The 26,288-nt window shown below is 45.0% G+C and overlaps 2 long non-coding RNA genes across 2 annotated transcripts; both read right to left on the bottom strand.

The window, feature by feature from the left end:
• Positions 1-4,995: 4,995 nt before the first annotated feature.
• LOC114434791 (uncharacterized) lies at positions 4,996-8,820 on the bottom strand. The gene is made up of 3 exons (XR_003670507.1): positions 8,758-8,820; positions 5,324-5,473; positions 4,996-5,030 (listed from the first exon to the last, which is right to left on the bottom strand). It is a non-coding gene; the product is annotated as an uncharacterized LOC114434791 (long non-coding RNA).
• Positions 8,821-20,180: 11,360 nt separating this feature from the next.
• Positions 20,181-25,569, bottom strand: LOC114434826 (uncharacterized). The gene is made up of 5 exons (XR_003670512.1): positions 25,518-25,569; positions 24,101-24,160; positions 23,943-24,006; positions 20,509-20,658; positions 20,181-20,215 (listed from the first exon to the last, which is right to left on the bottom strand). It is a non-coding gene; the product is annotated as an uncharacterized LOC114434826 (long non-coding RNA).
• Between the last annotated feature and the right edge of the window lie 719 nt (positions 25,570-26,288).

Here is a 26,288-nt window from a genome sequence, read left to right as displayed (position 1 = left end):
GGACGGTCTTTTTGGCCTTCTCTAGGTCACTTCTCAGAGTGCAGAGCTCGTTGGCCAGCTCCTCACACTTGAAGAACACAGGGCATGTTCTTCGGCAGCCTTTCTGAGATTTTCATTTTCGTTTGTGAGGACGGTCCCGTTGGCCTTTTCCAGTCCAGTGATCAAGCCGTCTGATTTCACAATAAACTGCTTCACCGTTTGTCCTTTCTTCTCGCGCTTCTCACGTTCTTGGCACTCTTTCTTCTCGCGCTTCTCTCGTTCTTTGCGCTCTTTCTTCTCGCGCTTCTCTCGTTCTTGGCGCTCTTTCTTCTCGCGCTTCTCACGTCTTGGCGCTTTCTTCTCGCGCTTCTCACGTTCTGGCGCTCTTCTCGGCTTTCGTTCTTGCGCTCTTTCTTCTCGCGCTTCTCTCGTTCTTGGCGCTCTTTCTTCTCGTGCTTCTCTCGTTCTTGGCGCTCTTTCTTCTCGCGCTTCTCTTCTTGTTTTCTGCCTGAAGGCATCAGTTTGGACATCCATCCATCCATCTTCTGTTAACCCGCTTGTCCTGCAGTGGAGGGTCACGGGGGGCTGGAGCCTAGCCTAGCTAGCTTTGGGTGAGAGGCGGGGTATACCCTGTGAGGACACGACACACCCTGGATGGGAAACATTGGAGATGCATTAGGAAGGGGACAGAGACAGTTGAATGGCTGAAATCGGTCAATGTATGCTGAAGATACGCTGCGCCAAAAAACTACACACCAAGCAGTTGTTCAGAGGGTGCAACCCCCATTAAAATACATGGGATCTGCCCTGAGAGGAGTAACAGGAGGCTGACACACCCCTCTCTCCAACATTAATTAGGCTTAATTAGGCAGGCAGAGCGGTTACCGTGGTGACAAGCTGACACACAGAGGCATACAAAGCTCTGAATTGCTATGATTCTCCAGCAAAGCAAAGCAAGCATGTTTCAGCTGCAGCAATCAAACTTGCATTTTCTTCAGGAAATGCACTCTTCTAGTTTTTTGAAAAAAACTTGAGGTTGACCCGGAATGTCCTCTGTGAGATGAACATTTTGATAGCTGAATGGCTGAAATCGGTCAATGTATGCTGAAGATACGCTGCTGTAAAAGGCTCCTGAAGGAAATGCAAGTTTGATTGCAGAAGCTGAAGCATTGCTTTGAAAGCTTATCTGAATGATTGCTTTGAACTCTAAAAGTATGAAAAAACACATCTAAATGCATATGAATAGAAGCTGGATGGCAGAACAAGGGCTGAATTCCTCTGAACACAAGCTGAAGCAGTCATAAAAGCAGCCGAATTAACCTGAACAGCAGCTGGATAATTGCTTTGAACAGCAGGTGAATTGTCTGATCTTGGAATAATAGCTGAGGCTTAGGGAGACTAAACGATTTTGATGTGGGCATGTAGCAAACAGCTCCATAGCGATGAATATGGCAGATATCATGTGTAATGATTGATAAAGAAGTAGCCGTAATACTAGTGATACTATACAGCTGAAGGATGATCAATATGACACATATAATGCTTAAAGTCTGATAAAGACTACAAATATGGCTGCTTTGTATGCTTCTTGACAGCCTGTCACCATGGTAACCGCTCTGCCTGCCTAATTAAGCCTAATTAATGTTGGAGAGAGAGGTGTGTCAGCCTCCTGTTACTCCTCTCAGGGCAGATCCCATGTATTTTAATAGGGGTTGCACCCTCTGAACAACTGCTTGGTGTGTCCAAACCAAAACACTCAACAATTTAAAAACCGTGAGCATCACAAGTGTTTGCTCTACAAATGTCTGCAATTTCATGTTGATCCTGTAAAAGATGTGGAAATGGCAGCGAGTTAGAAAATAGGTTTGCTCTGGTCCAGTCACTTCACCATGAATGAGCAAAAAGACCGGCACTCTCCCCGAACAGCTGGCTCTACAGGCAAAACAGTTTGGTTTAACGTCACCAGGAGCTCTACCGTCTCTACAGTCCCTGGGTTTACACTTCTCTGGTCTCTCTATCACGCGGAATGGAGTTCGCCCTTACACACTTACACACACACACGGCATGTGCATAAATGCGCACAACTCTCTCTTTAAATAAACATGAAGAAGTTGCACTTATCACTCACTACTGTTGGTACTCACCACGAATCTGACTGTATGAAGAAATGTGTAAAAGATGTTAGCCTCCTCTGCAGCTGTGTTTCGTTCTTCCTCTCTGATCCTTCTCTTCTCCGAGTTTAGTCCAGTAATCAGTTTGATTATTTTCCTTTGCACTTTAGGCAGGTTCGTTTCCACGAACTCTCCAAAATCTCCTGCTGTGTCTCTCCTTGAAACTGTCCACCAACACCTTTATTGCACAAAGGTGTACCTTTATATAACTTTGGTATGCCTTTGATCTCTGAGTCATCAAAGGTACCCCTGTCAGCCTGTCACCACGGTAACAGCCCTGCCTGCCTGTATCCATGGCAACCTGAATGTTTCTCAACTGCCCCTAACTGCAGCTCTCTCTGTCCCCCTCCTAATGCATTTCTGATGTAAAAACACCCTCTAAACAACTGCTGCTTTTGTCCAAACCGAAGCCTTCAGACAAAAAGTATGGACACAGCCAGAATCACAAGATGTTGCTCTACAACACAGTATATGCGATGTGGACATGTAGCAAACAGCTCCATAGCAATGAATATGGCAGATATCATGCGTAACGATTGATAAAGAAGCAGCCAAATACTATACAGCTGAAGGATGATCAATATGACAGATATAATGCTTAAAGTCTGATAAAGACTACAAATATGGCTGCCAAATGCAGCCAAATGCCATATGGTTGCCAAATATGGTAACAGCTCTGCCTGCCTCATTAAGCTAAATTAATGTTATTTTTTTCAAAAGACTATAGTTTTTCAAATATTAAGCAGTTTCTGTGTCATTTTTAACATGGGAGTCTATGAGAGAGCCCTTCAACCAGGGTCATCTGCCAAATTTCTCTCCTCCTACAAATTTCAAGCTTCACACGTATAGACTTAGCCTGCCTGTGTACGTCATCTCCCCAGTTGTGTTGTTTTAGTATTGGTTGTGTAGTGTTAGCTGTGTTTTTGCCATCGTTCGTTGTTTTCCACACAGGTGTTGGTGTGTTTATAGATGTCTTACTATGGACATATATGTGATGTCACTCCGATGATCTCATCCATGATATGTTACTGTGAAATATGATTGTGCTTGTGCCTGCTCTAAGATGTGTGTGTGTATTCTGAGAAGCTGTGTCTGTTGGATAACAGAGGGTATAAGACCGCAGGCTGGTTGGAGGCTCATGTTTCCAGAACCAGAACCTGAGCCTATAATGTTTGTAGCAGGTTAGTAGCTCTGCACTTGGTCCACATACACCTGGCCGTGGTCATCGTGGTGATAAGGCAGGTGATGGGGGTCTATGTAAGCTCCAACCTGGTCATTGTAGGCGTAGTTCAGCTCCCCCAGGTCATCGGTGGGGGCGTGGTCTCTGCCAGCCAGCAGATCGGTCCGTTTCAGAGCGCGGCCTTCTCCAAATGCACGGTACAGATACACCACCATGACGAACAGCACCACCTGCAGAGAGGCGGAAACACTCAGTGTGATGGAGCTAGAGTAACATAAGGTTACCATCCAGACTCACTGTATGAGACAGCGTCTAGTGGACACTGGAGGAAATGCAGTTTGTGCTGCTTGGTCTCAGTACCTACCTCAGTACCTCATCTACTAACAGATACAGAGCTGCGCTGATCTTCCTTCTTCTTCACCCTTAATAAATATTTATGTCATATAACCACAAACAGGCAGCCATGTTGATTCAAAACCATCCAATCAGAAGCAGACAGGAAGTGCTGACACGTCAAAGTGATCTGCTGGTGACTCAGTGAAGACACATAAAAACCCTCAGACTGTGACAAAGGTGTGTTTGCACCCTCTGCAGGCAGTGCAGTGTTACTACCTGCAGTAACTGCAGGGCGACGTCCATGGCGATGATGGTCAGGGAGTTCTCCTGCAGCCAATCACTGAACGTCTGACTGCAGCCCTGAAAACCACAAACCCAGCAGCATCATGGGTAAAACATCACATCACACCAGCGATATGAAACACAGCAGGTTTAGAGCCGCCGGCGCCCCCTCAGGAGCGAGCTCGTGCCGCTCCCTTGGCCAATCAGAGTGAGGTTCAGCAGCTCGGAGCACCAGGAAGAGTTGACGCTGCGCTGAAACGAGTGAAAGCAGGAACACGGAAGCACGTCTGGACTCGTCAGGTTCAGGCTCTGGATGTAGGTGTTGCTCAGCCAATCAGCAGCACCGGTTCTGCCACAGCAGCCGCCCTGTGAGTCAGTCACAGTGTCGGTGTGTGTTTTAGTGTGTGTCAGTGTGTGTGTGTGTCTGTGTGTGTGTGTGTGTCTGTGTGTGTGTGCGTGTGTCTGTGTCAGTGTGTGTGTATATGTGTGTCAGTGTGTGTGTCTGTGTGTCAGTGTGTGCCAGTGTCTGTGTAATAATAGCACAGGGTACCAGCAGGGGGCAGCACTAAGAAACAAAACTGGATTTTATTTCTCACAGTGTTCTTTCAAGAAACCCACCACACATCAGCCGAGGGACACAGGTAAAAAACACCTGACTGAGCCCTGGATGTGGTCGCAGCATTTTCCCACGTGACCTGAATGCAGCATCAGACGTTACGCTGACTCACCGTCAGCAGTAGGAACCTGATCTCACAGGTCGCTGCCACGCTGACCGCCAACACCACCGATCACCAGCAGGCCCACGGACACCACCTGCACCTCCTCTGCACACACAGAGACACAGAGACAGAGACACACACACAGAGACAGACAGACACACACACACAGTGTCATTGAGCTATGCTAACAGTTCCCCCTTGTTTACAGTCTTTGTGCTAAGCTAGGCTAAAGCAGCGTCCTCTTTGTAAATGTTGGGCTGATCCTTTAAAGCTGCAGTCTTTACCGGAGGGGAGGGAGTTCAGGAAGCTTCCTCTGTCGAACAGGATCCAGATCGCACAGCCGGCCGCACTCAGACCCACAAACTACAGAGGTCAAAGGTCAAGACAAGGCTCTGAGCATCATCACTGTTCAGACTGTGCTTTACTGTTAAAGTGAACATCTATTCCTACTGTTGGCTTCAAAGAGGAAACTACTAAATAAACCAGCTGACATCAGCAATTCAAAACAAACGAAAAGAAACAGAAAAAGAACACATTGAAAATGTATCCGTGATGATCAGAAGGACTCTGACTGATTAATCCAGAGGAATCTTTTCTCAGACCTCCTGGATGAAAAAGGCCTCTGAGCTTATTGAAGGATGTGAAGATGGACTCACCAGAAACACGGTGTTAAAGACTGCCAAGCAGAACTTCAGCAGCTCCACCTTCACCTCCAGCTTCTCCTCCACCTTCATCTCCACAGGCAGCAGACCACGGTCCGTTCAGGTCCCTCCGTCTGACCCTCAGAGGACCGACACTGCAAACGCCTGCGATCAGAGTTCACTTCCTCATTGTCTGTAAACATTAAACTGGTCTCAGAGTCTCCAAGGAGACGCGGCACACACGTCCATCACATAAGGCCATGTTGTAGGACAGGACCTGGACTCTCTGACAGAGGTGTGCCAGAGGAGGACGTGGTCCAAAATAAAGACTATACTGGACTGTCCCTCTCACCCGCTCCACACTGTGCTGACCAGCTACAGGAGCTCGTTCAGCAGCAGACTCCGACTCCCACGATGCACCACTGAGAGACACAGGAAGTCATTCCTGCCTGTCAATCAAACTACTGAACTCTGAACTGTGACAGTCACTCAGACACTGTACATTCATACTGGTACATTCATGTCCTGCTCTTTACTATGTAAAGGTTTTTATACAGTAGTAAATATGTGTCTTCTTCTTTAGATACAACTCAGGGATTTAAATGCTGTCTAGGTATTTAGATTATTATATATTTCTATTTCAAACTTCAATTTATCTTTGATTTCTTTGTCTGTAACAAAAAAGAATTTCCCCTCAGGGATAAATAAAGGAATTCTGATTCTGATACTTGCAGCTATTTGACAATACCAACACGCGGCCACCAGAGGGCACTGATGAAGCCAAATATAGAGAAAAAACATGGAATTCTTTAAAAAGAAGAAGAGACAAATGCACCAAAATGTTGTTCTTAGGAAACTCCCCCAGCAGTATTTATAGGACAGATGTGAATCAGACAACCCACATAAACTGTTTTAAAGTCTGCAGGCCATTTGAATTTGAATATGAACAAAGAAGATTTGACAAAGAGGATGCTACATCTTCCTCCTGTGTTGCACAGAGGGGGAAATATCTGATCTCCAATGCTACACATCTCATTACACATGCACCATGATGACATCATGTGTGGACACTACCATTCAAAAGTTTGGGGTCACCGAGCCACTTCTAGAGCTTCTCTGATCAGCATTACTCAGCTGTGCTAACATCATCTCACAGCACTGTTCTAATCATCAATTAGCCTTTTTAACACAATCGGCTAACACAATGCACCATTAGGACGACGCTTGTGCCAAAATCTGATCGTGTGCGATTAATCGTCAGAAAAATTGTCACCGATTACTATATTTACCACTCATCAATTACTGCAATTAGTGCCTCGTCATGATGATGCATTTTTGTGTGACGTACTCTCCCCTGCAAGTGCACACATGTAAGCCCACAATAATAAATCACAATAATGGCAGAAGGCGGTGGTGTTCAGTTAAATGACGCGGAGCAGGACATTCTAACAGAGGTTCAACGTCTGTCACCATAAGCTGGAGCACGAAGAAAGGCGAAGAAAGCGTGACGAGGTCACAACGCCAGCTACAGCGAGGCCTCCTCCAGCAGATATTGGAAAGAATTCCAGTCGGCCGAGAATCCGCGACATGTTTAGTATTATGCTCCTTACAACCAACCTAACGTAACGCAGGTTGATTTGCACAAACACACAGTTACATGTGAAATTGTCCAGTTTGTTTGTTTTTTCTGCTGCTGTTCTACAGTATGAGTGAAAACATGCACTAGTGTGGGACGTATTCCAGCCACAGGTTAGCAGGTCTGTTTGCACAGACATTTTTTTAACCTTAAATAATCACTGATGTGTAATCATTATCAGCTAAATGCCATAAATAATCGTGACTCATTCTTTGGCCAATATCGCCCAAACCTAATTACAACACAGGAGTGATGGCTGCTGGAAGTGCCTCTGTTCACCTTTGTATATATTCCATTAAATAACAATACAATATATTATATATATATATATATATATTTATATACAAAAACATACCTGTTAACACTGGTACACTCTGCTCACTCACAGCACCCTGCTGCAGCTCAGCACACACCCGCAGAAAACACACACACAAAATGAACACATGCCACAACCTTCTCAACTACATGACCGCACACAGACACATCACAGCATGACCCGCTGCTCTCTAACAGCCCATTTACCACACCGACAGGAAACACCTCGTAGGACCTTCAGGAACAAAACACAACGTCAAAGACAACACACAACACCGTCTCATTAATCACATAAACTACACACACACACAACAGTTACACAACACCTGCATCCGCACATGCCTGTCGCTCTGGTTGACAGGCAGCAGCCTCAGCTCCTGTCAAACCAACCAAACACTATCAGTTTATAACACATCACAACGTGTCATCACCAACAAACAGGATCACTGGTCCCACTCCAACAGGACCCGTCACAACAACACTACACAACTCCACATCACAATGTTTCTCTTTCGTCCTCTGGTTCTACTTGAAACATGAACAGTATCATTCACTGACATGGACCCATTTGGCCCGTTGCTTGTCTGAACTGACCCGGTGCGTCCAGGTGCCGATGTTGCTCTGTATGACACAGGTGCAGCAACGTGCTGACGGGCCTCCCTCACCAGGAACCTCTCTGAGCTCCTCCGGTACCTCTTACTGGAACGCTTCCTAGCTTCTATACAGCTGCTTCTGATGGGTCACAGGCCCAGACAGCAGCTCGGCATAAATCCAGCCTGCAGACACATGCAGACACACAAATGTCTACAACTACACAGCTACATTACACTCACTCACCAACCGCCGACTGTGTTGTACATATGAAATCTCCGCCTTCGTTCACACTGCAAACCTCTGGCTGGCCTTCATCACACAAACACCACTCAACACATTAGCCAGAGACTCTTTTCATCCCATGTGTCACAGCCAGTGGTTAGGCCCTTTGTTTGGAGGAGGTTTGTGACAAAAAAATAATTTTCTCACCAAAAAAGAAATTCAAAATAAGAACTAATCAAATCAAATCACGGCAACAAAACCGGATCTCTCCTCCTGCCTTCCTCCTCCTGCACACACCTCGCCCCGCCTGTCTGCAGGTGTTTTAGAGCTGATTGCCAGGGAGGAGCCATCCATTCATTCTATACAATCCGTACATTCTATCCATAAAAACAATTCAAATCATAATCTAATCAGTAGCAACATAAACTCTGATTGTCAACATATTTACGTCTATTCAAAATTCATCTGGCTCCATGCGTAATGAACACACAGTGACCCGACTCACTGCTTCCCTCTCCACACACACACACAGACAACTGCACACTTCTTCAAATTCTTTATGACTCATCACATGAGCTTCTAAGACCTTTGGACATTTATTAAACAACTACCTAACCTCACAAACTATTTGTGAATGGGAAATATTTAGCAACACAACACACTGACACTGACAAACCATGACCTGAGGGTCAGCTGCTGTGTCCTGACACTGGCTGTCGAGCTTCTGTTATCATCACACACAGGGCCTGTGGCATAAACACAACAACAACAACACATTAACTGTGGGACTTCAGGACGACATTTCTACTCTGTTACACAACATACTCAAACCGCACATACCTGCATCACTGCTGATTCACTCTACACTTCATTCAGCTGGATCATCTTCTGCTCCAGGACCTACACAAAAAACACATTCAACTCATTTCCACTATTTTAATATTGCAATTTAAATACTGCTAACAGTGTCAGCTACCTCAAAGCACGTCTAACAGCAACAGTAACATTACAGCAGCTCAGCTATGCTAAAACATGTCCTGTGCTGAGGCCACGTCAGCCTCTACACACTATGTTTAAGGCTGCCTGAAGCTGTACTGCTGCTTTGGTCCGGTCTGTCTGAGGCAGACCATCACACTGATTCAACTATCTAAGTAACTATCTAAGTAACTAACTAACAACAAGACATTTATACTCAGTTCAAAGGGAAGCAGGCAGAATTAGACCAGCAGGGGGCAGTATGAGAGAAGAAAGATGCATTAAAAGACTCAGACTTGGACACACTGGGTTAAACAAACACTGAAACGAACAGGTAAACATACATCAGGGCTCTGGAGGATTGTACTGAAGAAGAAACAGTCCCTCATGTGTTCTGCATATGTCCAGCACACACAACAGAAAGAAACAAGTTCCAGAGGGAGGAAGCTAAGGAAAGCAGCATGAATGAATTCAGATACCATCTATTCTAAAAGGGAAACCTTGGAGATATTTGCTAAGTTATCTAAACAGGCTTAGTTTTTAGGATTTAGCTGTTTTGTTTCGCTCTCTCCACTCAGGCCCACACTGCAGTATAGTATGGGTGGTAATGCACCGGGGTAGGATGCCACTTGCCAATAAACTAGAAGAAGAAGAAGAAGAAGACAACAACATAAACGGCGAGCAAACTGGGTAGAAGTCCGGCCGCAGCTCAGGTCAAGATAAATACCTAATTTGCAAGTTAGCACCGTAATGTAATGGCGGATAGTTTATAATGACTGAAGTGTTGTCACTCGGCTAGTTAGCTGTGCAGAGAGTTAGCTTCTGTGTTTGGTGACTTGTATCGCGGGACACCGGGGACAACAATCTGGCCTTCTTGGACTGCACAGTACATATTGAGGAGGACAGGAGCCTCAATGTGGAAGTGTACAGGAAACCCACACACACGGACCAGTACCTGTTGTTTGATTCACACCACCCACTGGAACACAAACTGGGAGTCATCAGGACCCTGCAGCACAGAGCACAAACTGTACCCACCAGCTCAGAGGGGAAGAAGAAGGAGCAACACCACATCAGGAAGGCCCTGCAGACCTGTGGCTACCCCAAGTGGGCACTCATCAAAGCCACAAAAACAAGACCCCCCAACAACAAGAAGAAGGACGACACCAGGCGGAGGAAGAACATCTCCATTCCATATGTGTCAGGAGTATCAGAGAAACTCCGCAGGATCTTCAACAACCATCACATCCCGGTCCATTTCAAACCTATGACAACACTGAGACAGAGACTGGTTCACCTGAAGGATCAGACTCCCAGGGAGAAACACAGCAATGTGATATATGCAGTCCAGTGCAGTGAGGAATGCTCTGATCTGTACATTGGAGAAACTAAACAACCACTCCACAGAAGAATGGCTCAGCACAAGACTCAGCTGTTCACCTCCACCTCAAAGACAAAGGACACTCCTTTGAGGACAACAATGTCCACATTTTAGACAGGGAGGAAAGGTGGTTTGAAAGAGGAGTCAGGAAGCATCTATGTGAAGCTGGAAGAACCTTCCCTTAACAGAGGCAGTGGCTTCAGACATCATCTTTCTACCACATACAATGCAGTGATTCCATCCATTCCCAGGAAGTTTGCACAGACACACAGCAAGTGTTTGTTTATTTAAATTTTACCCAGACCCACCCACTGAGGTCTGCAACCACATATAAACCATGTTTCCCACCACCAGTCAGAACTGATGAAGCTGCTTGGATGAGCAGAGAAACGTCTTCAAGAAAACTCTACTCTGCTCTACGTATGATGACCTGGATGACTGAGAATCTTCATCAACATGATTATAATATGAAAATTAAAAACTACATATGTTCAACCTTTAAGGATCTACACCCCATCACAGGACACCAGCATGGTCATCACATGAGCAGACGACACAACAGTGGTGGGGTTGATTAGGAATGGTGACGAGTCTGCACACAGAGAGGAGCTGCAGGCGCTCACAGACAGGAGCAGCGAGAACAACCTCACTCCAAACATAAGAAAAAATCTGATAGGAGCTGTGTCACTGACATGCAGTGAGTGCATCTTCACAGACTCATGTAATAATGCAACAATAGCTTGATGTGTTGAAATTAAACATTTACAAAGCTGATTATTATGCATGTGATTATTAACCCATTGGTTGTATAGAATTATACAGTCATCAGCAGTGTTCAGTTTCAATTGAAAAGCTGGAAGCTTTGGACCTGAGGCTCCACAAAGAATGATACTCCATATGCTTCTTAGTTGTTTGTGTTTTACGGATAAAGGCTGAGCCAAAAGTCCAGATGCATCATTTTATATTCAAAACATTTGAGTTCCCTACCTGTTACCCCAGAAACCATCGCATCATTTCAAACTGGGGTTCCAGTTTAAAAATGTGACTTGGGGCATCTAATTATTATTATTATGATTACCATTATTATAGGACAGAAGGGGGTCTGGGGGTGGTCCCCCAGAAAGTTTTTCATTTACTAGAAGCCATTTCCTGCATACTGGTGGATTTTAACAGGTTGTTAAACACCTGTGTTACATACAGAAGTAAACGCTTATTTTCCCATTCTGGAATCAGATCTACTAATTCCAGCCTGTAACCCTTCTCCTCATGTCCATCGCAGATATGGCAAACAACAGATCATCAGCCAAATAAAACCATCTACTGTACCTTTAAGTAGACAACTGCTTCCTCCCAGCGTTTTCTTTAAGTTGAGTCTAACCATCAATGTACCGTCACAGAGAGCTCCACCGTCTCTACAGTCCCTGGGTTTACACTTCATCTGGTCTCTGTATCACAAAGTCATTGCACTGCCTCCCGATTCATTTTCACATTGATTTTAAAATTCTCTTATTTGTTTTTAAATCCCTTCATGCCTGACATGCTCCAGCTCTACTGCCCTGCTCGCTGTCTCAGGTCAGCTGACCAGTCTCTCTTGGTCGTCCCAAAAACCCAGAGAAAACTCAGGGGGAACCGTTCCTTCTCTGTCGCGGCTCCTAAACTGTGGAACGAATTGCCTTTGCACCGTAGACAGATGGATTCTTTTATGGCTTTTAAGTCATCACTTAAAACACATCTTTTTACTCTGGCTTTTAACTCTGAGTTGTTGACTTTTATTTGTTTTATTGCTCTTACACCTGACTGGTGTTTTTATTGTACTGTTGTATATTCCTGTGCTTTATCAAATTTAGACTTTATATTATTTCATTTTATTTTATTTATTAGTAATTTATTCTACACTCTATAGGCTGTGTACAGCTCTTTGGCTGACCTTTGTTGTTTTTAAAAGTGCTCTATAAATAAAGATGGATTGGATCACGCAGAGTGGAGTTCGCCCCAATACACACACACACACACACACACACACACACACACACACACACACACACACACACACACACACACACACACACACACGGCATGCTCGTAAATGTGCACGACTCTCTCTCTCCCTCTCTGTTGGTACTCACCACGAATCTGACTTCATGAAGAACTCTGTTGCTAAGATGTTAGCCTCCTCTGCAGCTGTGTTTTTGTTCTTCCTCTCTGATGACAATATAACAATATATCAAAAATAAATACGAACGATGAAACATAAACATAAAGTCATATCTGCCCGCATCCTTTGCATAGACAGCCTGCTAGCAGACCCACCGACAGCTCGCCAGTAACATGCTAGCGGCCGCACCCCACTCCAGCTGCCACCAATAAAACAAACATTACTGGCATCACGTACTATTCAGACCCGCCAGATACCAAACTACGTACTTAACAAAAATACAACAGAGTAAAGGCGGTTTTAGCTTCATAAACCAACGAAAATCACTGGAGCACACAACCCAGCTTACCTTCAAGGTAGAACAGCGACACTGAACGTGAGCAGGCGCTTGTTCAGGAGGGTTGCGCCCAAACTACGGTGTCCCGGGGGGCTCACTAAGTCTGGGTAAACTGTTACACGGCTGCCACCTAGTGGCCAAAATAAACACCTGTCTTACATATATATGTAGAGTATATATAGTGTGTGTGTGTATGAGAGGAAACTGTTAAATAGCTGCATTTCTTTTCTTTTATCTTGTTAATGAGGAGCTTCTGCAGCTTCTGATGAAAGCAGAGCTGATGAAGCTGCTTGGAGCAGAGCAGCAAAACCTCTTCAAGGAGCTCCAACAAGTCCAGCTGCCCTGCTCCAAAAATGACCTGGATGAAGCTCCATCAATGTGGAGCTGCATGGCTGCAAAGAGAAGGGAACAGGTGCAGAGCTCCACCAGCTTTGGTGTTATATTGCCACCTAGTGGAGTAGATATGAATAATTAACTACTCTGTTATTGGTACATGAATAAATATAATATAGAAGCCCGCACACATGCACCAGAAGTGATTGATGTAACATCTTAATGAGCAAAAATTAACATGAATTAATACATGTGTAAATCTCATTTTGTTATCAATTAAAATTAGAGGTTACAGTTGAGAACCTGCATGTAAAGCAACATTAATGATTAATTAACAGTAAAACTAACCATTTTTTATCCCTGATTAACATAATCAATCAAATCAAATGATCAAAGCCAAGCAAATCATTTATTTCAAGCAATACATTTGTCTGTTTATGTTCAATAAATCCAACTCTATTCAGTTTACCATAAAATACCCCACAGATTTGAGACTCTGACACTGACATGTAAATGTTATCCATCCATTAATCAGTGTATCTACTACTTGGGAATGTACTTGGACCACAAACTGGACTTGGACACTGTTAGATAAAATAAGGTCAAGTAAACAAGGTCAAGTCAAGTTTTTTAATTTTATTTATAAAGCACATTTGAAAAAACAACTTTCATTGAACAAAGTGCTGTAGACAGGAGTCAGTCATGTATTAAAAAATTAAATTTATTAAAAGTAAAATAATAAAAGTACAGTAAACAAGATAAAACATGCATAAAAGTGGTAAAAGCCAAGGTGAACAATGTAAACTAAATGTGAGGCTATAAACTGACATGACAGACACACAATGACCAGAACAGAACATGAGTGGTGGTTGTTGAAAAAAAAAACAGGTTAAATTCAGAGACTTAGGTCTACTTCAGTATCTTCTGTGTGTCTTCTTTTTCTTCTTTCGTCCTGTCTGTCTTTCGCCTGTCTCCTTTCCACAACTATCCCCAATCTTCGGGTTGCCCAGGCTGTATTGGTCCTGGTGGTCTACACTCTCGTTGTAGTCCCAGCCGTGCTGGTAGTCTGCGTATTCCTGGTCGCTTAGGTTGTCCGGGTCTAGGGTGCCCTGCTCGTGTATGCGGAACAGCCAGTCCAATCTCTTATCTGGTGTCTCTGCAACACGTTCTCTTTTTGGAGGTTCCTGTAATTTTACCCATTTTGGCAGAAAGATGTCTACCAGCTGTTCGGGGTCCAACGGTCTGTACTTGTCCCTGCTCTTGGACAGCTGGTTGCAGGGATCCTTGCTCTCAGCAATCAGGTCGCTGCCATGTTGCTTGAGCTCCTCTGGTTCTTTTGCTTCCTGCTCACATTTCAGCTGATCTTGTAAGGAGGACCTGTCCTCTGACAGTTGGCTGATCTTACTGTCCTTCTCCTGGACGGTCTTGTTGGCCTTCTGTAGGTCACTCCTCAGAGTGCAGACCTCGTTGGCCAGCTCCTCACACTTGGAAGAACACTGGGCATGTTCTTCGGCAGCCTTTCTGAGGTTTTCATTTTCTTTTCTGAGCTGGTCACACTTTACCCTTAACTCTAGAGCCTCTTTTTGCTGAAGAGTCAGAGACTGCTGTAAACTTTTCTGCGTTTGCTCAAATTCCAGCTCTCCCTCCTCCAACTGTCTGAACTTGGCCTTGCTCTTGGCCAGTTCGTTGCAGACATGATTGTTTTCAGCAAACAGGTCAGTGATGACATTCTCCTTACTAACCAGCTCTGATTGAATTTCACTGTTACGTTTCTCGAGCTCATCAAGGTGTTTCTCAATGCTTTCTCTTGATTCCTGCTCACGTTTCAGCTGATCTTGTAAGGAGGACCTGTCCTCTGACAGTTGGCTGATCTTACTGTCCTTCTCCTGGACGGTCTTTTTGGCCTTCTCTAGGTCACTCCTCAGAGTGCAGAGCTCGTTGGCCAGCTCCTCACACTTGGAAGAACACAGGGCATGTTCTTCGGCAGCCTTTCTGAGATTTTCATTTTCGTTTGTGAGGACGGTCCCGTTGGCCTTTTCCAGTCCAGTGATCAAGCCGTCTGATTTCACAATAAACTGCTTCACCGTTTGTCCTTTCTTCTCGCGCTTCTCACGTTCTTGGCGCTCTTTCTTCTCGCGCTTCTCTCGTTCTTGGCGCTCGTTCTTCTCGCGCTTCTCTCGTTCTTGGCGCTCGTTCTTCTCGCGCTTCTCACGTTCTTGGCGCTCTTTCTTCTCGCGCTTCTCACGTTCTTGGCGCTCTTTCTTCTCGCGCTTCTCTCGTTCTTGGCGCTCGTTCTTCTCGCGCTTCTCACGTTCTTGGCGCTCTTTCTTCTCGCGCTTCTCTCGTTCTTGGCGCTCTTTCTTCTCGTGCTTCTCTCGTTCTTGGCGCTCTTTCTTCTCGCGCTTCTCTTCTTGTTTTCTGCCTGAAGGCATCAGTTTGGACATCCATCCATCCATCTTCTGTTAACCCGCTTGTCCTGCAGTGGAGGGTCACGGGGGGCTGGAGCCTAGCCTAGCTAGCTTTGGGTGAGAGGCGGGGTATACCCTGTGAGGACACGACACACCCTGGATGGGAAACATTGGAGATGCATTAGGAAGGGGACAGAGACAGTTGAATGGCTGAAATCGGTCAATGTATGCTGAAGATACGCTGCGCCAAAAAACTACACACCAAGCAGTTGTTCAGAGGGTGCAACCCCCATTAAAATACATGGGATCTGCCCTGAGAGGAGTAACAGGAGGCTGACACACCCCTCTCTCCAACATTAATTAGGCTTAATTAGGCAGGCAGAGCGGTTACCATGGTGACAAGCTGACACACAGAGGCATACAAAGCTCTGAATTGCTATGATTCTCCAGCAAAGCAAAGCAAGCATGTTTCAGCTGCAGCAATCAAACTTGCATTTTCTTCAGGAAATGCACTCTTCTAGTTTTTTTAAAAAAACTTGAGGTTGACCCGGAATGTCCTCTGTGAGATGAACATTTTGATAGCTGAATGGCTGAAATCGGTCAATGTATGCTGAAGATACGCTGCTGTAAAAGGCTCCTGAAGGAAATGCAAGTTTGATTGCAGAAGCTGAAGCATTGCTTTGAAAGCTTATCTGAATGATTGCTTTGAACTCTAAAAGTATGAAAAAACACATCTAAATGCATATGAATAGAAGCTGAATGGCAGAACAAGGGCTGAATTCCTCTGAACACAAGCTGAAGCAGTCATAAAAGCAGCCGAATTAACCTGAACAGCAGCTGGATAATTGCTTTGAACAGCAGGTGAATTGTCTGATCTTGGAATAATAGCTGAGGCTTAGGGAGACTAAACGATTTTGATGTGGGCATGTAGCAAACAGCTCCATAGCGATGAATATGGCAGATATCATGTGTAATGATTGATAAAGAAGTAGCCGTAATACTAGTGATACTATACAGCTGAAGGATGATCAATATGACACATATAATGCTTAAAGTCTGATAAAGACTACAAATATGGCTGCTTTGTATGCTTCTTGACAGCCTGTCACCATGGTAACCGCTCTGCCTGCCTAAATAAGCCTAATTAATGTTGGAGAGAGAGGTGTGTCAGCCTCCTGTTACTCCTCTCAGGGCAGATCCCATGTATTTTAATAGGGGTTGCACCCTCTGAACAACTGCTTGGTGTGTCCAAACCAAAACACTCAACAATTTAAAAACCGTGAGCATCACAAGTGTTTGCTCTACAAATGTCTGCAATTTCATGTTGATCCTGTAAAAGATGTGGAAATGGCAGCGAGTTAGAAAATAGGTTTGCTCTGGTCCAGTCACTTCACCATGAATGAGCAAAAAGACCGGCACTCTCCCCGAACAGCTGGCTCTACAGGCAAAACAGTTTGGTTTAACGTCACCAGGAGCTCTACCGTCTCTACAGTCCCTGGGTTTACACTTCTCTGGTCTCTCTATCACGCAGAATGGAGTTCGCCCTTACACACTTACACACACACACGGCATGTGCATAAATGCGCACAACTCTCTCTTTAAATAAACATGAAGAAGTTGCACTTATCACTCACTACTGTTGGTACTCACCACGAATCTGACTGTATGAAGAAATGTGTAAAAGATGTTAGCCTCCTCTGCAGCTGTGTTTCGTTCTTCCTCTCTGATCCCTCTCTTCTCCGAGTTTAGTCCAGTAATCAGTTTGATTATTTTCCTTTGCACTTTAGGCAGGTTCGTTTCCACGAACTCTCCAAAATCTCCTGCTGTGTCTCTCCTTGAAACTGTCCACCAACACCTTTATTGCACAAAGGTGTACCTTTATATAACTTTGGTATGCCTTTGATCTCTGAGTCATCAAAGGTACCCCTGTCAGCCTGTCACCACGGTAACAGCCCTGCCTGCCTGTATCCATGGCAACCTGAATGTTTCTCAACTGCCCCTAACTGCAGCTCTCTCTGTCCCCCTCCTAATGCATTTCTGATGTAAAAACACCCTCTAAACAACTGCTGCTTTTGTCCAAACCGAAGCCTTCAGACAAAAAGTATGGACACAGCCAGAATCACAAGATGTTGCTCTACAACACAGTATAGGCGATGTGGACATGTAGCAAACAGCTCCATAGCAATGAATATGGCAGATATCATGCGTAACGATTGATAAAGAAGCAGCCAAATACTATACAGCTGAAGGATGATCAATATGACAGATATAATGCTTAAAGTCTGATAAAGACTACAAATATGGCTGCCAAATGCCATATGGTTGCCAAATATGGCAACAGCTCTGCCTGCCTCATTAAGCTAAATTAATGTTATTTTTTTCAAAAGACTATAGTTTTTCACATATTAAGCAGTTCCTGTGTCATTTTTAACATGGGAGTCTATGAGAGAGCCCTTCAACCAGGGTCATCTGCCAAATTTATCTCCTCCTACAAATTTCAAGCTTCACACGTATAGACTTAGCCTGCCTGTGTACGTCATCTCCCCAGTTGTGTTGTTTTAGTATTGGTTGTGTAGTGTTAGCTGTGTTTTTGCCATCGTTCGTTGTTTTCCACACAGGTGTTGGTGTGTTTATAGATGTCTTACTATAGACGTATATGTGATGTCACTCCGATGATCTCATCCATGATATGTTACTGTGAAATATGATTGTGCTTGTGCCTGCTCTAAGATGTGTGTGTGTATTCTGAGAAGCTGTGTCTGTTGGATAACAGAGGGTATAAGACCGCAGGCTGGTTGGAGGCTCATGTTTCCAGAACCAGAACCTGAGCCTATAATGTTTGTAGCAGGTTAGTAGCTCTGCACTTGGTCCACATACACCTGGCCGTGGTCATCGTGGTGATAAGGCAGGTGATGGGGGTCTATGTAAGCTCCAACCTGGTCATTGTAGGCGTAGTTCAGCTCCCCCAGGTCATCGGTGGGGGCGTGGTCTCTGCCAGCCAGCAGATCGGTCCGTTTCAGGGCGCGGCCTTCTCCAAATGCACGGTACAGATACACCACCATGACGAACAGCACCACCTGCAGAGAGGCGGAAACACTCAGTGTGATGGAGCTAGAGTAACATAAGGTTACCATCCAGACTCACTGTATGAGACAGCGTCTAGTGGACACTGGAGGAACTGCAGTTTGTGCTGCTTGGTCTCAGTACCTACCTCAGTACCTCATCTACTAACAGATACAGAGCTGCGCTGATCTTCCTTCTTCTTCACCCTTAATAAATATTTATGTCATATAACCACAAACAGGCAGCCATGTTGATTCAAAACCATCCAATCAGAAGCAGACAGGAAGTCCTGACACGTCAAAGTGATCTGCTGGTGACTCAGTGAAGACACATAAAAACCCTCAGACTGTGACAAAGGTGTGTTTGCACCCTCTGCAGGCAGTGCAGTGTTACTACCTGCAGTAACTGCAGGGCGACGTCCATGGCGATGATGGTCAGGGAGTTCTCCTGCAGCCAATCACTGAACGTCTGACTGCAGCCCTGAAAACCACAAACCCAGCAGCATCATGGGTAAAACATCACATCACACCAGCGATATGAAACACAGCAGGTTTAGAGCCGCCGGCGCCCCCTCAGGAGCGAGCTCGTGCCGCTCCCTTGGCCAATCAGAGTGAGGTTCAGCAGCTCGGAGCACCAGGAAGAGTTGACGCTGCGCTGAAACGAGTGAAAGCAGGAACACGGAAGCACGTCTGGACTCGTCAGGTTCAGGCTCTGGATGTAGGTGTTGCTCAGCCAATCAGCAGCACCGGTTCTGCCACAGCAGCCGCCCTGTGAGTCAGTCACAGTGTCGGTGTGTGTTTTAGTTTGTGTCAGTGTGTGTGTGTGTCTGTGTGTGTGTGTGTGTGTGTCTGTGTGTGTGTGCGTGTGTCTGTGTCAGTGTGTGTGTATATGTGTGTCAGTGTGTGTGTCTGTGTGTCAGTGTGTGCCAGTGTCTGTGTAATAATAGCACAGGGTACCAGCAGGGGGCAGCACTAAGAAACAAAACTGGATTTTATTTCTCACAGTGTTCTTTCAAGAAACCCACCACACATCAGCCGAGGGACACAGGTAAAAAACACCTGACTGAGCCCTGGATGTGGTCGCAGCATTTTCCCACGTGACCTGAATGCAGCATCAGACGTTACGCTGACTCACCGTCAGCAGTAGGAACCTGATCTCACAGGTCGCTGCCACGCTGACCGCCAACACCACCGATCACCAGCAGGCCCACGGACACCACCTGCACCTCCTCTGCACACACAGAGACACAGAGACAGAGACACACACACAGAGACAGACAGACACACACACACAGTGTCATTGAGCTATGCTAACAGTTCCCCCTTGTTTACAGTCTTTGTGCTAAGCTAGGCTAAAGCAGCGTCCTCTTTGTAAATGTTGGGCTGATCCTTTAAAGCTGCAGTCTTTACCGGAGGGGAGGGAGTTCAGGAAGCTTCCTCTGTCGAACAGGATCCAGATCGCACAGCCGGCCGCACTCAGACCCACAAACTACAGAGGTCAAAGGTCAAGACAAGGCTCTGAGCATCATCGCTGTTCAGACTGTGCTTTACTGTTAAAGTGAACATCTATTCCTACTGTTGGCTTCAAAGAGGAAACTACTAAATAAACCAGCTGACATCAGCAATTCAAAACAAACGAAAAGAAACAGAAAAAGAACACATTGAAAATGTATCCGTGATGATCAGAAGGACTCTGACTGATTAATCCAGAGGAATCTTTTCTCAGACCTCCTGGATGAAAAAGGCCTCTGAGCTTATTGAAGGATGTGAAGATGGACTCACCAGAAACACGGTGTTAAAGACTGCCAAGCAGAACTTCAGCAGCTCCACCTTCACCTCCAGCTTCTCCTCCACCTTCATCTCCACAGGCAGCAGACCACGGTCCGTTCAGGTCCCTCCGTCTGACCCTCAGAGGACCGACACTGCAAACGCCTGCGATCAGAGTTCACTTCCTCATTGTCTGTAAACATTAAACTGGTCTCAGAGTCTCCAAGGAGACGCGGCACACACGTCCATCACATAAGGCCATGTTGTAGGACAGGGCCTGGACTCTCTGACAGAGGTGTGCCAGAGGAGGACGTGGTCCAAAATAAAGACTATACTGGACTGTCCCTCTCATCCGCTCCACACTGTGCTGACCAGCTACAGGAGCTCGTTCAGCAGCAGACTCCGACTCCCACGATGCACCACTGAGAGACACAGGAAGTCATTCCTGCCTGTCAATCAAACTACTGAACTCTGAACTGTGACAGTCACTCAGACACTGTACATTCATACTGGTACATTCATGTCCTGCTCTTTACTATGTAAAGGTTTTTATACAGTAGTAAATATGTGTCTTCTTCTTTAGATACAACTCAGGGATTTAAATGCTGTCTAGGTATTTAGATTATTATATATTTCTATTTCAAACTTCAATTTATCTTTGATTTCTTTGTCTGTAACAAAAAAGAATTTCCCCTCAGGGATAAATAAAGGAATTCTGATACTTGCAGCTATTTGACAATACCAACACGCGGCCACCAGAGGGCACTGATGAAGCCAAATATAGAGAAAAAACATGGAATTCTTTAAAAAGAAGAAGAGACAAATGCACCAAAATGTTGTTCTTAGGAAACTCTCCCAGCAGTATTTATAGGACAGATGTGAATCAGACAACCCACATAAACTGTTTTAAAGTCTGCAGGCCATTTGAATTTGAATATGAACAAAGAAGATTTGACAAAGAGGATGCTACATCTTCCTCCTGTGTTGCACAGAGGGGGAAATGTCTGATCTCCAATGCTACACATCTCATTACACATGCACCATGATGACATCATGTGTGGACACTACCATTCAAAAGTTTGGGGTCACCGAGCCACTTCTAGAGCTTCTCTGATCAGCATTACTCAGCTGTGTTAACATCATCTCACAGCACTGTTCTAATCATCAATTAGCCTTTTTAACACAATCGGCTAACACAATGCACCATTAGGACGACGCTTGTGCCAAAATCTGATCGTGTGCGATTAATCGTCAGAAAAATTGTCACCGATTACTATATTTACCACTCATCAATTATTGCAATTAGTGCCTCGTCATGATGATGCATTTTTGTGTGACGTACTCTCCCCTGCAAGTGCACACATGTAAGCCCACAATAATAAATCACAATAATGGCAGAAGGCGGTGGTGTTCAGTTAAATGACGCGGAGCAGGACATTCTAACAGAGGTTCAACGTCTGTCACCATAAGCTGGAGCACGAAGAAAGGCGAAGAAAGCGTGACGAGGTCACAACGCCAGCTACAGCGAGGCCTCCTCCAGCAGATATTGGAAGGAATTCCACTCGGCCGAGAATCCGCGACATGTTTAGTATTATGCTCCTTACAACCAACCTAACGTAACGCAGGTTGATTTGCACAAACACACAGTTACATGTGAAATTGTCCAGTTTGTTTGTTTTTTCTGCTGCTGTTCTACAGTATGAGTGAAAACATGCACTAGTGTGGGACGTATTCCAGCCACAGGTTAGCAGGTCTGTTTGCACAGACATTTTTTTAACCTTAAATAATCACTGATGTGTAATCATTATCAGCTAAATGCCATAAATAATCGTGACTCATTCTTTGGCCAATATCGCCCAAACCTAATTACAACACAGGAGTGATGGCTGCTGGAAGTGCCTCTGTTCACCTTTGTATATATTCCATTAAATAACAATACAATATATTATATATATATATATATATATTTATATATATATACAAAAACATACCTGTTAACACTGGTACACTCTGCTCACTCACAGCACCCTGCTGCAGCTCAGCACACACCCGCAGAAAACACACACACAAAATGAACACATGCCACAACCTTCTCAACTACATGACCGCACACAGACACATCACAGCATGACCCGCTGCTCTCTAACAGCCCATTTACCACACCGACAGGAAACACCTCGTAGGACCTTCAGGAACAAAACACAACGTCAAAGACAACACACAACACCGTCTCATTAATCACATAAACTACACACACACACAACAGTTACACAACACCTGCATCCGCACATGCCTGTCGCTCTGGTTGACAGGCAGCAGCCTCAGCTCCTGTCAAACCAACCAAACACTATCAGTTTATAACACATCACAACGTGTCATCACCAACAAACAGGATCACTGGTCCCACTCCAACAGGACCCGTCACAACAACACTACACAACTCCACATCACAATGTTTCTCTTTCGTCCTCTGGTTCTACTTGAAACATGAACAGTATCATTCACTGACATGGACCCATTTGGCCCGTTGCTTGTCTGAACTGACCCGGTGCGTCCAGGTGCCGATGTTGCTCTGTATGACACAGGTGCAGCAACGTGCTGACGGGCCTCCCTCACCAGGAACCTCTCTGAGCTCCTCCGGTACCTCTTACTGGAACGCTTCCTAGCTTCTATACAGCTGCTTCTGATGGGTCACAGGCCCAGACAGCAGCTCGGCATAAATCCAGCCTGCAGACACATGCAGACACACAAATGTCTACAACTACACAGCTACATTACACTCACTCACCAACCGCCGACTGTGTTGTACATATGAAATCTCCGCCTTCGTTCACACTGCAAACCTCTGGCTGGCCTTCATCACACAAACACCACTCAACACATTAGCCAGAGACTCTTTTCATCCCATGTGTCACAGCCAGTGGTTAGGCCCTTTGTTTGGAGGAGGTTTGTGACAAAAAAATAATTTTCTCACCAAAAAAGAAATTCAAAATAAGAACTAATCAAATCAAATCACGGCAACAAAACCGGATCTCTCCTCCTGCCTTCCTCCTCCTGCACACACCTCGCCCCGCCTGTCTGCAGGTGTTTTAGAGCTGATTGCCAGGGAGGAGCCATCCATTCATTCTATACAATCCGTACATTCTATCCATAAAAACAATTCAAATCATAATCTAATCAGTAGCAACATAAACTCTGATTGTCAACATATTTACGTCTATTCAAAATTCATCTGGCTCCATGCGTAATGAACACACAGTGACCCGACTCACTGCTTCCCTCTCCACACACACACACAGACAACTGCACACTTCTTCAAAATCTTTATGACTCATCACATGAGCTTCTAAGACCTTTGGACATTTATTAAACAACTACCTAACCTCACAAACTATTTGTGAATGGGAAATATTTAGCAACACAACACACTGACACTGACAAACCATGACCTGAGGGTCAGCTGCTGTGTCCTGACACTGGCTGTCGAGCTTCTGTTACCATCACACACAGGGCCTGTGGCATAAACACAACAACAACAACACATTAACTGTGGGACTTCAGGACGACATTTCTACTCAGTTACACAACATACTCAAACCGCACATACCTGCATCACTGCTGATTCACTCTACACTTCATTCAGCTGGATCATCTTCTGCTCCAGGACCTACACAAAAAACACATTCAACTCATTTCCACTATTTTAATATTGCAATTTAAATACTGCTAACAGTGTCAGCTACCTCAAAGCACGTCTAACAGCAACAGTAACATTACAGCAGCTCAGCTATGCTAAAACATGTCCTGTGCTGAGGCCACGTCAGCCTCTACACACTATGTTTAAGGCTGCCTGAAGCTGTACTGCTGCTTTGGTCCGGTCTGTCTGAGGCAGACCATCACACTGATTCTAACATGCACACCAACTGCCTACACTGTATAAAGCCCTTCAATGGTGTCGTCTGTAGGACTTCATTTTATAAAGTATATTTCTTCCAGTAAGTTCATTCCCTTTTCTTTCTGAATTTATTTAAGTTGCACATAAGTAAAAAGTGTGAATCTTTTGGTAGCTTAATATTAAAACTACGACGGCGTATTAGGGCCAATGTAAGAAAAAAAAATACTGACCCGGAAGAGGAGGGGGGGGGCAATATTCTGAGATTTAAAGTCGTAAATTTACGAGAAAAAAAGTCGTAGATTTACGAGAAAAAAACTCGCAAATTTACGGGAAGACCTCAGATATTCTCTGACATTAGGCTATAAAGTCGCAAATCTGGAGACACGCTGCTTGCTGTCACGGTCGCCGTGGAAAAGCTCATCAAGTTGTGACAATGCTGTGAAGAAGACAGCACCGTTCATAACCTTTCCTGCTTCAACCTCCCGACCATAGTCAGGGAGTGCAGAGGACGAGCTACGGTGCTCGTGGTTAACCCCCACCGTCACAAACAGCTGGAGGACCAGAGCACTTTCCTGTGCTTGCAGGCAGCTGTGTTCTCATATTCTTTACGCTGTACATATACTTCTTGTTAATAAATCGCTCCTCTCTCAAGCTAACAAGTCATCTTCTCTTCCCCTCCTACACAAACACGCTGTCCTGTATCCTGCACACTCACACACAGGTAAGCACACACGTACTCACTGCCTTCCTATTATAAGGCATATAGGCCTACAACTCTCACAACACCGTGATAAAAACTAAAAACTTTAAACAGTTGCTTTTTATCCAGTTTACACATATGTAAACTGTACACATAAACCGTGTGCATGTATGCATGTATGGAAACGCGACATAATTCCATGACCAGGAAAAACGGATGCAAATTTCTGACTTTTTTTCTCGTAAATTTACGACTTTAAATCTCAGAATATTGCCCCCCCTCCTCTTCCGGGTCAGTATTTTTTTTTCTTACATTGGCCCTAATACGCCGTCGTATAAAACAGATTTGACTGAACGTCAATAATAAATTGCTTCTACAGAACTCAATGTAATTGTCTATATCCAAAGGAAAACGTCAGGACCCGCTCACCCGCAGCAGAGCAACGGCACCGTTCCTCACTGTCACCTACACCGGAGCAGCGCCATCTGTTGGGGTCTCTGTGGAGTGCCTGAGGGCTACATACAACACGCAGCACATGTAGCTATTTACCTGGCTGAAAGTCAGGATTCATCCAGTAACCAACAACAGACAGAGTGTCGGTCATAGCTGCACTTTGAAGGCAGAGGAATGTCAAAGTAGAGCTAACAGAACATTTACGCTGACCGTGGAAGCAGAGATGTTCGGGCTGCTGCAAGTTGACTCTAAAGTAACGTTAGCCTCGGTCAGTGTTCTGTCTCAAGTCACTGGTTTGAAATGTTAGCCTCTGTCCAGCTAGCAGACGCTAGCAGCGCAGCCGCCCGTCCTGGTTCACATGTCGGTTAAAAGTGACGCTGGGTTTGTAGTCACTGTCGTCCCTGCATGTTTGCAAAAGATGAGGACATCATATATTTCAGCGTGTCTCTCCCTGTGCAGCGTGGTGTCATAAAAATGTGTAAATATGTAAAGGCTACGTGTGTGTGTGTGTGTGTGTGTGTGTGTGTGAACACTGTTCTCTGCTGATTATTTTTCTGTTTATGTCACAGAGAAATGGAGACCAGTGTCAGGAGGAGAATGCAGGTCTGTCTGTGGAGAGTCACTGAACTCCTGTGCATGTCCTGAGCATGGATCTGTTGTATGTATATGGAAACTGTTACAGTAATAAATTCTGGAAACTATTACCTCTCTTTCCTCCTTTGTTAAAGTTAGAGCCATGCTAACTAA

The sequence above is a fragment of the Parambassis ranga genome, chromosome 4 (assembly GCF_900634625.1).
Source record: "Parambassis ranga chromosome 4, fParRan2.1, whole genome shotgun sequence".
NCBI lineage: Eukaryota > Metazoa > Chordata > Actinopteri > Ambassidae > Parambassis > Parambassis ranga.
This window is presented reverse-complemented; position numbering and strand designations above follow the sequence as displayed.